The following is a 12,515-nucleotide window of genomic DNA, read 5'->3' as shown; positions in this document are numbered from 1 at the left end:
AATTGGTGGTATTATTCTGCCCCTTTTCTGGCTGGAGAAACTGAACCATAGAGGTGCAATGACCTGCCCAAGGTCACCCAGTAAGTAAGTAGCAAAGTACTGTTTGGCCCTCAGGGCCTCACTCTTAACCAGGTTTCCAGAATCAGCTCCAAAAGTACTGCACACTTGAGCTCACATGTGTATACATAGTGCCTGTTCTCTAGTACAAACCTCCCTAAATTCTGGTGTGCAAAGACAGTATATCAGTACCTTTGGGAATAGGGCATAGGGATATGCCCTTTGATTTGCTCCTCAGAGATGTGGGTTCAGTGTGCCCTCCATGGCACCAAGAATGCTGCTCCTGATGGAGCCTCAAAGCCCTGGATCAGAGACCAGCAGCCGCGGTGGCCTCAGACCAAACATGTCTCCTATGTGAGCCTTAGTTTCCTCATCCATCAGTGCAGGGGTTGATCTCTTGAGTCCTGGAGCTCCCCCCAGCCCTCATGTTCCAGAGCAGGTTTCTCACCTGTGCATATCCCCAGCCCAGAACAATGTGCTCCCACATACATGCACACAAAGCTTTGTTCATGTCTTCATGGTACGGGGGCCCCTGGAACCCACTCCCTCATGGGCCAAGATTGAGAGTTCCCTGGCTTGAAGTCAGGAAGATGGGCAGCTGGGTGCTGAGGGAGTCTCTGTATAACCCCTCGGACTGGAAGCAAGGCCCTCTTCAGCCTGTTTAGCTTAAGCATTCCTGTGGTCCCTCTTTGCAGCCCAAGGCTGAGCTGCCCTCACCCCAGAGGCCACAGAAGGGTGAGAGCTTGGAACATAGCAGGCAGGAAGAAGCTCTCCACCCAGGAATGAGCTCCCCAGAGCCAGGCACAGTGGCACACACCTGGGTGGAATCCCACTGGGTGGAATCCCAGTGACTCAGGAGGCCGAAGCAGGAGGATCCCAAATTCAAAGCCAGCCTCAGCAACTTAGCAAAGCCCTAAGCAACTTAGAGAGACCCTGTTTATAAATAAAATATTTTTTAAAGGGCTGGGGGTGTGGCTCAGTGGTAAAGCACAGCTGGGTTCAATCCCTAGGACCAAAAAAAAAAAAGGAATGAGCTCTCCAGTCCACCTGGATTCCCACCCTCACCCTGTCCTTATGACTAACTCCTCTCCTCTTTCGGGGACCCCTCTGAGCAACTTCTTTATCCCTTCAACCCCCCACCCCCTACTCCCCACCCCCGGGGTACAAAGTGAGGCATTCAAGGCAGGGAAAAGTCTGACTCATCTCATCCCCAGGACCTAGCCCAGACTCAGGGAAGGTGCTCTGAGGCATCTCAGGACTGTCACTGCCCTTCTCATCTGGGTCCAGCCCTCGGGGTGCCCACTCATCAACAGCTCAGGCCTCAGGCAAGCCTCAGGGAAGCTCCTGGGGAAGATGGGGAACCAGGATCTAGTGCACTCAAGGGAGAGGCCTCTGCACCTGGGCCAGGCTTGTGAGCGCCTCCTCAGCGCTTGACCCATCGTCCCTTGCTGTGGTCTTTGGTTTTCGTATCTGGAAAATGTGATGTCCCCAGGCTTTGGAGATCCTCCCAGAAGGCAGTGAGGACAGAGAGGAAATTACTCATTACTCCCACATGGCAAGCAGAGGCCCTGTGGTCCAAAGCAGTGTGACCCGGAGCCCCAGCCCAAGGCCCAGCCCAGGGGGAGGTGGTCTGGCTGGACAATAGAGCCCGGCAGAGGGAAGCCAAAGGTGCCCTGCCTGAGGCAAGGACATGGGGCCTTGTGCTGGGGCGAATAGACCTGGATCTTGATGGAGACCTATGCTTCCAGATCTCAGCCCGCTTGGGCGGCCCACGTACAGCCTCAAGGGAAGCCTCAGGATGGTGCGGAGCAGGGGGCTCCCCGGGCGCCTCCCGTCACATGGGCCAGAAGAGCATGGACAGCTGCCTCCACCTGGGATGGGAGAGCCCAGAGCGCCGAGATGCCACCTCAAAGATGTCCTCCCTTTTCAGCCACTGCTGCATGAACCTCCCCTTGGAGCTTCGTCCTTTAGTCTGGTCCCCATTAGAACGGGAGCCTATGTTCTCAGCCACAGAGGTATCAGAGAAAGGTGGGGAGGGAGAACAGGGGGCCCATGAGTGTCAGGATGGGGGAGGGGGGCAGCATCCTGGAGGGCCAGCAGCAGGGCATCAAGCAGTGGGAAAGGAGAGGATGAGGGGCCAGCACTGGTGGCCCAGGCACAGTCCTGACTCCATTCTTCCAAGACTGAACCTGGACCACGTCCCAGCTGACACATGAGGGGATCAGGTGTTTTCACTTCATGGAGCCAGCGCAGGTGGGAGGCGTGGAGGAGGGAGGCCAAGGCCGGCTTCAGCCTGGGGATCCATGGCAAAGGCAGTAGGCATGGAGATGGGATGAGAGCCGGGAGGAAGGGAAGGGTCTCTGGGGGTAATCCAGTCAAGTAGAGGCAGTGAACGGCTTAGGACGTAGGCCCAAAGCCTGGCCTTGGTGAGCACTGGCTGCTAGTATGGAACATGGGGTGAGGTCAGTGACCCTCCAGGGCAGGGATGGGTTGCAATGCACTTGCTGGCTTTTCCCGATCCCCTTCCACCTTTGGCAGATGCCATGTCCCTGATCTGCCAGAGACGGTTGTAAACTAAGGAGCAGGCAGAGCGGGTGGGACCACGGTGGGCGAGGCCCCTATGGGCGAGGCCAACTGGTCCCAGAGACAGTCTGGGCTGGCACAATCCACAGAAAGGGACTAGAATGTGGTTCAGGGGAAGCCGGCAGAGCCCAGGCCTCATAATGACAAATTTTCTGCTGAACAACTACAAATATTCGCTGTGACTTTGGACAGAGTCTGAAAAAGACTTTGCTTCCTCCCTTGGCGGTATCATTTGTCTTGTTTTGAAGCCACGAGATTGCAGCCACGAACTTATAGACCAAAGTTTGTCTTAATTGCTCTGGTGTCACCACCTCTCTGGCAGATAACAGCACAATGAACGAGTCGATGGGGCTGAGCCCTCCAGGTCCTTCTTCTAAAGTGAGACAAATGTCCCTCCTTTGAGCCCAACAGTCCATCGGCAGCTCTGTCATTTATTTATCTCCCTAACAGTTTGCATTAACTTGCGAGGGATAAAAAGTCTCCCCTGCCCGCAGACTTAGTTAAAAGCACCCAGTGCTGCTGGTCCTTCCTAGGAATTTGCTCTTTGCTCTTTTAATTTTTTTTTTTTTTTTTTGGATATGGGGATTGAACTGAGGGGCGCTTAACCACTGAGCCACATCCCCAGCCCTTTTTAAAAATATTTTATTTAGAGACAAGGTCTTGCTAGGTTACTTACAGCCTCGCTAAATTGCTGAGGCTGGCTTTGAACTCAAAATCCTCCTGCCTCAGCCTCTCAAGCCGCTGGGATTACAGGTATGTACCACCATACTCAGTTCTTTTTATCTCCCCCCCCCTTTTTTTAGGAGGTCATAGGGAGAGCAACGGCACACTTGGAAAAACCATGAGGGTGGCAGAGAGGAGAAAGTTCTAAGAAAAAAATACCATGTGTTATGGCTTGGATGTGAGGTGGAAAGCTCATACGTGAGACAATGCAAGGAAGTCTGGAGGAGAAATGATTGGGTTATAGCCTCAGCCTAATCAGGAAACTAATCCCTGACAGGATTAACTTAACGTGTAGCTGGACGAGGTGGCAACTGGGGCATGGCTTTGGGTATATATTTGGAGAGTAGAGTTCTCTCTCTACTTCATTTTTAATTGTAGATGGACACAATGCCTTTATTTTATTTATTTATTTATTTTTTTGTGGTGCTGAGGATCGAACCCAGGGCCTCACACATGCCAGGCAAGCACTCTACCACTGAGCCACAACCCCAGCCCCCTCCTCTCTCTCTCTCNATCTAGAGCTGGAGTCTCTCTCTCTTTCCTTCTTGATCACCATGATGTGAGCTGCTTCCCTCTGCCACACTCTCCCGCCAAGACATTCAGCCTCACCTCGAACCCTGAGGAATGGAACTGGTCTTCTGTGGACTAAGACCTCTGAAACTCTGAGCCCTCAAATAAACTCTTCCTCCTCTATAATTGTGCTGGTTGAGTCCTTTAGTCACAGCAGCAAAAAAGCTAAGACATCACCTTGAAAAATTTGTCTTGCATTTGTGGGCTGAGCATGGCACACTTCTTCACCCTGCTCTCATTTGGTCCTTCCAGTACCCTGCAAGGGCCAGGGACATTGTGGTCATCCTCACCTCTATCTCCCCCTCCATGTCCCAATCACAGGGGTGGATGCTCTGCTCCCCAAATGTGACAATCCTGCTTTGCCTCTGAGCCACTGCACAGGTTGTTCCCTCTGCCGGGTATACTTTTCCGGCCATCCTCTGTCTCTTGCCTGTTCATCCTCCAAGCCTTGGCCTCATGCAGTTCTTCTGGGGAGGTTTCCCAACCCCCCACCTGGGCTGGCCCACCCATGGAGTAGGAGCCCAGCCCAGAGGTTCCCGTTACCAGGGCTCCTGGTCACTGTCTGACCTTGCTGTGTTGTCCTTACCAGTTTGTTGGCACTGTCTCTCTGAGGCAAGAGCTGGGCCAGGATTCAGAAGATGCCTGAGGAGTCCAGATTCAATAAATGAAGTGGGCTGTGGGCACCCAGGGCTTCATGGAGCTTCAGTACCTGCCCGGAGCCTCCGTCAGAGAATGGACACGTCCAAGAGCACATGTACACACTGGAGTGGGAGGGTAGTGGCTGCGCTGATTTTCTCTCTGCCATTCTGCATTTTTCAAATGTAACACGATGAACAGGTACCATTTTGTAATAAAATAATGCATTTTAAAATATTTTAAGTCTCTTGGTCAGCTAGGTGATGGGAGAGGCAGGATTCAAGGTGAGCTTCTGACACCCAAATTCAGCCCTCCTATTTTGCCCTGTAGCCTCCTGGGTCCCTTTTTGGCAACCCTGTAGGGGAAGAAATGAGATGGAGCTGTGATGGGCATGAACCTGGAGTCACACAGACTTGGATTCGAGTCTTGCTCCTCCATTGGCTCCCCAGGGAGGAGACCTACCCTCTCTGGGCCTCAGTTTTCCTATTGGCCAAAAAAGGGTAATGACCATTGTGGATGTCACTGATATCATTAAATCATCCCTGCTGCTGACTGTGACATGCACAAAATACTTCTAAAGCTTCTACCCTTCCTCCTGCCAGGAATCCCTGCCCCACATACATACAGACCTACATAACCAGTGCCTTTGCCTCCCCAGTTTTTTATCTTCCTTCCCTAGGAGAGATGGACCCCCCCTGGGAACCCACCCAGCCTTCTTCCTCAGCCTACATCTCACAGGGAGGCCACTGTTGCTGGGACACCAGCCTTCACTTCAGACAAGTCTTGGCTCAAGTCTTAGGGTTGCTGTTTTCCTGCCTGTGTGGCTTTAGGAAATCACCACTCTGTGAAATGGGCATGCAGGCATCCTAAGGGATAAGAGGAGAATGAAAGGAGATGAGAGGTATCAAGGGCCTGCCCAGCACAGAGCCAGATACACAGTGTCCCTTATCTGGTATCAACTGAAATAGAAAAGTGGCCCTCCTCCCTCCGCCACTGCCACTCAGCCCCAGCCTCACCCCTCTCTCCTCTTACCTGCTTCTTTTCTTCTTCACAGCTGCTGTCATCAGTTATGGACATCACAGTGATCTTCCTTTTCTCCTCCTTCTGTGGAATGTGAGATCCAAAGCGCAGGCCAGCTCGCCTCAGTTCCCACCATGTCCCCAGGTCTGGCGCACACGAGGTGCTGAGAGAGTGTGTCAGGAACTGACAGTGTCTCCAGCGCCTATCCTGGGCACTGCTGGGGTTTGGGAGACTCTGGGAAAGCCATCTGTCCCAATGGGCCACCTACTTGCTCACTGGAAATCCTAGCCAGGCTGCTACAGTCTCTCTGAGGGGAGTCATTTCTCCAGACCAGAAAAAACAGTGGGTACTAAGACAACTTAATGGAGAGAGAATCATCTTCCAACAAATGGTGCCGAGACAACGGGATATCCATGTGCAGAAAAATGAGCTGGGACCCCTGCCTCACATCATACACGAAATTAACTCAAAATGGATGGATCAGGGCTGGGGTTGTGGCTCAGCACTTGCCTGTGGGTGTGAGCAGTGCATCAAACAAATAAAATAAAGGTTCATCAAGAACTAAAAAAAAAAAAAAATATTTAAAAACACAGATGGATCAGACTAAAGTTAAAAGCTGATACTATAAGCCTCTTAAAAGAAAGTATAGGGCTGGGGATGTGGCTCAAGCGGTAGCGCACTCGCCTGGCATGCGTATGCCTGGGTTCAATCCTCAGCACCACATACAAACAAAGATGTTGTGTCTGCCGAGAATTTAAGAAAAAAATTCTCTCTCTCTCTCTCTAAAAAAGAAAGAAAGAAAGAAAGTATAGAAGTCTCCTGTGAAAGCCTTCCTAGAGATGATGTCAAACGCAAAGCCAGCAAAATGTAAAAAAATGTTGGACATATCAAAATGAAAACTTTTGTGCTTTAAGGAATACCATTAAGAAAATACTGAGTGAAAAGAGAACTCATATAATGGAAGAAGATATTTGCTAACTGGATATCTGACAAGGGACCTGCATCTAGAATGTTTAAAGAACTCCTGCAAACCATACATGATGTCATTTACCTGTCATTCCAGCAAATGGGGAGGCTGAGGCGGGAAGATCTCAAGTTCAAGGCCAGGATCAGCAACTTAACAAGACCCTGTCTCAATTTAAAAAAAAAAAAAAATTTAAAGGACTGGCAGGATAGCTCAGTAGTAGAGTGTCCCTGAGTTTAATACCCAATGCCGGAAAAAAAAAAAAAAAAAAAAAAAAGAGTTACAGAGTGACTCCACAGTTCCACACCTATGTATGTACCCAAGAGAAATTAAAACATGCAGCCACACAAAAACATGTATATCAATGATCACAGCAGTATCACTCATAATAACCAAAAGTAAAAACAATATATCCCTCAAAGTAAAAATAAATAAATAAATAATAAATGGAATATTATTTTGGTAATAAAAATGAATGAAATTCTGATACACGTTACCATATGGATAATCTTAAAAGCATGTTAAATGAAAGAAGTAGTCATAAAAGGACCACAAATTGTATGTCTCATTTATATAAGATGTCTAGAATAAGCCAATTTACAGAAACAGATTAGTGGATTATTGGTTGCCTAGGAGTAGAGGAGGGTAGGAAAATGAGGGTGAGAGTTACACAATTTTGTGAATATACAAAAAATCATTGTATTGTACACTTCAACTGGAAGAGTCTATGCTGTGTGAATAATGTCTCTGTGTGAATAATGTGTTCCCTGGGATCAGGGAGCCTGTGGAGCACTGGTGGCCTGGAATCCTCGTTCTTTCTCCAGCCACTGTTGTATCCTATAGTTTGCCCAGCATCCCAGTCTTGGGCCTAGAGCTGCCTCCGCTGATATTCAGGCAACTCTCCCAAAGCAACCTGAGGTTGTCAGGAAAGGGAGCACCAACTATGGGGAGCACCAACTCCTTGCCACCTGTTTTGCACAGGGCTAGTGCTAAGGAGAAGACTTTCAGGACCCTGAGAGTAAGCAACTCCTTACATCCCACACCCTAGGTATCTCCCTAAGATCCTAGCTGTGGCTATATGCTGTACACCCAGCACCTCATTTAATCCTCATGACATTCCTGCAATCCATATGACTACTGTCCAGATGCAGGGTTGGAGACAAACAGAGCATGTCTCCTTGATGGCCCCAGAATCTGTTCTCTCTCCAGCAGCTCCCTTACCATACAAAGTAGAGGAGCCCTGGGAAGGAAGCCCTTTGCAACCAGAGGGAGCTCAGCAAGACTGCCAGCTGCTCTCCACCTCCAAGAACACACTCCCGAGGACTCTGAGTAGCCTTGCTTGAGTCTAGGGCAGGTGGGAATCCCAAGGCCTCCATAACACCATCCAGGAGCAGAGGATGGTGTTAGAACCTTAGAACCAGATTGGCCACTAGACCCCAATAGAAGTGGTCACTATCATCAGCAAGTCAGCTGGGACCTGGGCTGGAGTTCACAGTCCTCACACTCAAATGCTGTTTATTCATTTATTCAACAAGCAAGTAAACTATCTACTATGTGCCAGACCCTGGGTGTAAAATAAGAAATGACGCATTCTGGCATGAGAGACAGAAAACACTCACCAATAAGTGACTGGGAAAGAGTAACCTGTCAACAATCCAATAAGGAAAATAGAATAGCCATGAGACAGAGAGGCTGAAGCACCTGGAGCAGGCAGGCTTAGACCTGGAGGCCCTGCACAGTGGCAAGGACAGACCTGTGAGCCTGAAAGGCAGGTGCGGGGAGGGGGTAAAAGGCTGCCTACTCCATGGGCAGAGTCTCTGGATGATAGCCAATTTGCTTGGTGTGTTTTTTCCCTGGCTGGTGTGAGACTCCAAGTGCCTACACTGTCCCTACCCCCACCCCTACCACCAGAGGACCTTCAAAAGAGGCATGTAGCTATGCTGGAGTTGACAGCAGAGGAGCTCCTCACCCAGAAAGCCAGCTGGAATACGCAGAAACCCAAACTGGAGACCTGGATGAGGGAGAGACTCCTGGAGAGAGGGGGACCCTGGAGTTGCTCACCCCCTCTTTCTCTCATACCTGTGCTGTGGCTCTGGGGGGCAAAGAAGGCAGGTCCTGAGTTCCTTCCTTAGTGCCTGCCCCCAGCCCCAAGTGCGAAGAGAGCCTTGGGATGGGCAGAGCCAGGACCCAAGACCTTCTAATAATTCCCATGGCCTCCTGGCTCTGCCCATCTTCCTAAGCTTAAGCACCTACCTCCAAGCAGCCCCCCAAGCTCCACCCCTCCATAGGACTCCAGAAGAATGATGGTCACAGGTTGGAGTTTTGGGGACTCCCTATGAATCCTTCAGTCCTACGGAGTGCTGGCCTGTGTGCCCACCCTACATATGCAGATGTTGAGACAAAGCCAAGGTGTTCAGTGCCTCTCAGGGTCAGTAGAAGAACCGCATTTGGACACATGGAGGTTTTGACTCTTTTCCCTCCCTTTCCTGTTTCCCTGGAACAAGGAATCTCCTGCTGAGAGGAGCATTGGTCCCATCCGCATTCCCAAAGAATAGGGTCTGGTCAGGAGAATGTGGAGTGTGAGACTCCCACAAGGCCCAGCCCTTTCCAGGGTTCAGTGGACAAGGGATGAGGTGGGCCTGGAGCTCTGAGGCCACCTCCTTTCGACCTCACTTTTGCTCTTGGTTGGGGTCCAGCAGGCCCCAGCCAACCTCTTTCACTTGTTTAGGCTTCCGCTGGCGAGCTGAGCGGTGGTCTATGTGGCCGTCGGATTAATATCCAGATATTAAGTAAACAATAAATTAGCAAAACTACAAGAAAATTTTACAGCCCTTTGCATTTGGCAATCATTGAGTGTTAATTAGAAATTCATTACAATTAAAACCCTGCCTAAACAGGGCCTGCGCGCCTTAATTACATCTGATTTTTAATTCAGAATACGTGTTTACACAGTAAGCGCTACGTACCCCATGATTATCCCCAATCCTCTTTATACTGTACTAATTATGTAAATTAAACCTAATTAACTGACGAAAACTGCCGTTAATTCAACTGGTAAAAGATATGTGCTTGCGGAGGAGGCGCGGCCGCCCAGCCCCAGCCCAAGCCAGAGCCCGAATGGGCGCTAGAGGCCGGGCCGCGTGGACGCGACGCCGGCGACTCGGAGGCAGCGCGGGCCTGGCAGGGGCTGCGACGAGCATACCAGTACCGTTCCAGATCCCAAGTCCGGCTCCACGACCCCTGGTGCCACCGGACGGCAGATAAGAGACCAAAAAAATCCCTAGTAATGGGGACCAGGGAGGCTAAGAGCCATGTCTTCCACGGGCTCCCCTGCTCTGGACAGGGCCGCAGGATCCAGAAACCACAGTGTGGAAAAGGGGTGCCACACATAGCCGTCGGAGTCTGGGTTCAAGTCCCAGCTCTGCCACTCACTGGCTTCCTGAACCTGAGCAACAGCGAGGCCTTGGCGATAATGAAACTTCGTGAGCTGCACAGCGCTGCACACTCCTGACGGCCCCTTCACCGAGCTAGGCCCTTCTCCGCAGCACGCCAGGCGCTTTGGGTCTAGAGCAGTCCACCTGTCTTAGTGACTGAAGAACGTGGGGTGGATTGGCTTCCACTGCCTGGCCCATAGTTTCCTACCTATAAAATGGAAATAAAAGATCAAAATCTATTCCCGTAGCTGCTGTGAGAATCGGTTTTGCAAACCATAAAATGTAGTCACGTTGACATTAACCTTCTGGTCGTTGGTCCAGAGCAGAGCTCCAACCCTGAACCCCATGACGGGCTCCCGGGAGACCAGCACCAAGCAGCAGCGATTCCTGGGTCTCTCTCCAGGTGCTTTCGATCTTTCTCTGGCTTAAACCAAGGCCCAGATAGCTCAGCGGATCTGCAGCCTCTGGGCCCAAAGGAGGAGCTGTCCTTTCTTTAGTGCTGAATAAAGAGCAGAGGTGACACTGCACGCCCCCTGGTGCGGTAGCCTAGGGTGCAATCCTTTGTAGGACAGGTCGGGCGGGGCGGGAGCTTCCAGGCTGCCGGGAACCCCCAGAGGCCAGCCCCAGAGGCGTTGTTGGCCCTTGCAATACAATAGAGGCAGAATACGCAGGCCCATCCTCTCTACTCCCACCCCACCACCCTAGGGGCGTCCAGGCTCATTGTCACTACCTTACCGATTCTGAGGTTCCTTTAAAAAAAAAATCATTAGAAGGCTAAGAATAATTACCAAGTGGGATTGTAATTACGAGAAGGGGAAACCTGGGCCAAGGGAGGGGAGACAAGCGGATGAGAACTGAGGATAGCTCTCGGACTGGGGCGGAAAATAGGTTCCTGTTGTCCTCTGAGGGAATGGTGGGTTTAGAGAACCACAGAGTTGGAGACGGACAGAGGCAGTGCCAGGGAAAGGCGCGAATGGAGGGGCCAAAGAGAGAGAAAGGGGCTGAGCAGACCACAAGGCAAATCGGACAGAAAACAGTGAACTGGGGGTGGACTGAGGGAGGCGAAAGCAAGAACCTGATCTTGAAGAGGCCGCAGAGCCCTCAAACTTAGGAGTGGGTTTTGAGGCCTCAAAGAACACGTCTGGGGATGGGGGGAGGTGAGCCCCCAGGCCAGGCCTTGCAGCTCCTCTCCCCAAGGCTAGGCCAGAAAGATCTTTATGAGCCTCCAGAGACCTTCCTAGGGTCCCTGAAGCAAGGAGAGTAGAAGGGGGTGGAGGAGGGAGCAAGAAAAGTAGGGGTGGGGGAAAAGCGAAGGAGAAGGGGAGAGAAACTCCAGAGAATCTGGAACGCAGGAAGAGAGCCCACAACCCAGAGCTGGAAGGAAAACGAGGGGGCGGGGGCGACCCTGCGCCTCTACCCGCGGAAGATTTATGGCGCCGCCCGAGTTCCAAGGACAGGCTGCACTCTCCGCTGCTGCCACCGCCGGTAGCCGCCGTGGCCGCTGCGCCCCCTGCCCGGGCGGCCCGCCGCGCCCCAGGCCATCCCTGCCATTATTAACTTCTGTTTGATTAGGGTAATTGTTCAAACTTGGGCTGGACAGTATGATTAATTACAGTTTAATTAACGTGTCCATTAAGGACACTTAATGCCACCGGGGCAGGAAGGGGGGGAGCGGCCAAGGGGGCGCCTGAATGCGGGCAAGGAAGGGTGGAGAGGGGATCACTAGTAACTCAAAGGAAGTAGAGACCGAGATTGAGAGAGAAGATGGAAACCCAAAGGGGTAGAGGGAGGGAGAGAGAGAGAGAGAGAGAGGTTGGGTAGGGGAGATGAAATGATAATGGAGCTTTGGGGAGAAAGAACGAGCCGAGAGAGGCTGTTGCTCAGGCGTTGAACACGCACAGACACTGGAAAACTGAGATAGCAACATTGACAGAGTAGTTGACCCCAAATCTCCCAAAGATGACTTGGCTTCTTGCCCTAGGCCTGTTGGGTAATGGTGAAGGGAGTCATTCAATGTTTGGGGGGGGGGGGGGAAGGCAAAACTAGTTTTGAGTCCCCTCCCCAAACTACAGCGCTCCGGATGCCTCTCGCCTAAACGGGTATGGGACGGATCTGCCCCTTCCCCCGTCTGCTCCCTCCTGCGCCCGGTACCCTAGTCACGATCCCAGCCACTGGCAACCCTAAGGTCTCTCTAGGGCCACTCTTGGTTGCACTGCTCTGCAGCAGGAAAGTAAGGTACTCCTCCCTGCTCCCCTTTCTCTTGAGTCGCTCTCAACTCCATCACCGGCCCGGCTGGGCCCGCTTCTGGCGCTTTGGCTTGGAGCACTGGACCCTCCCCACTTCGTTCTTGGGGGGCAAACTTTGAGGGTCCTAGGCCCTTCCTCCCACTTGGCCTCTCTGGCTAGCGCGGGCCGCAGGTGCGGGACGTGGGGCGCAGGTGTGACGCCGCTTACCTGGGGCGCGCAGGCCCTGTTTAGGCAGGGTTTTAATTGTAATGAATTTCTAATTAACACTCAATGATTGCTGTC

The sequence above is a fragment of the Marmota marmota genome, unplaced genomic scaffold, assembly GCF_001458135.2.
Source record: "Marmota marmota marmota unplaced genomic scaffold, marMar, whole genome shotgun sequence".
Classification (NCBI taxonomy): Eukaryota; Metazoa; Chordata; class Mammalia; order Rodentia; family Sciuridae; genus Marmota; species Marmota marmota.
The sequence above is the reverse complement of the archived record's forward strand: the minus strand, read 5'-3'. Positions refer to the sequence as shown.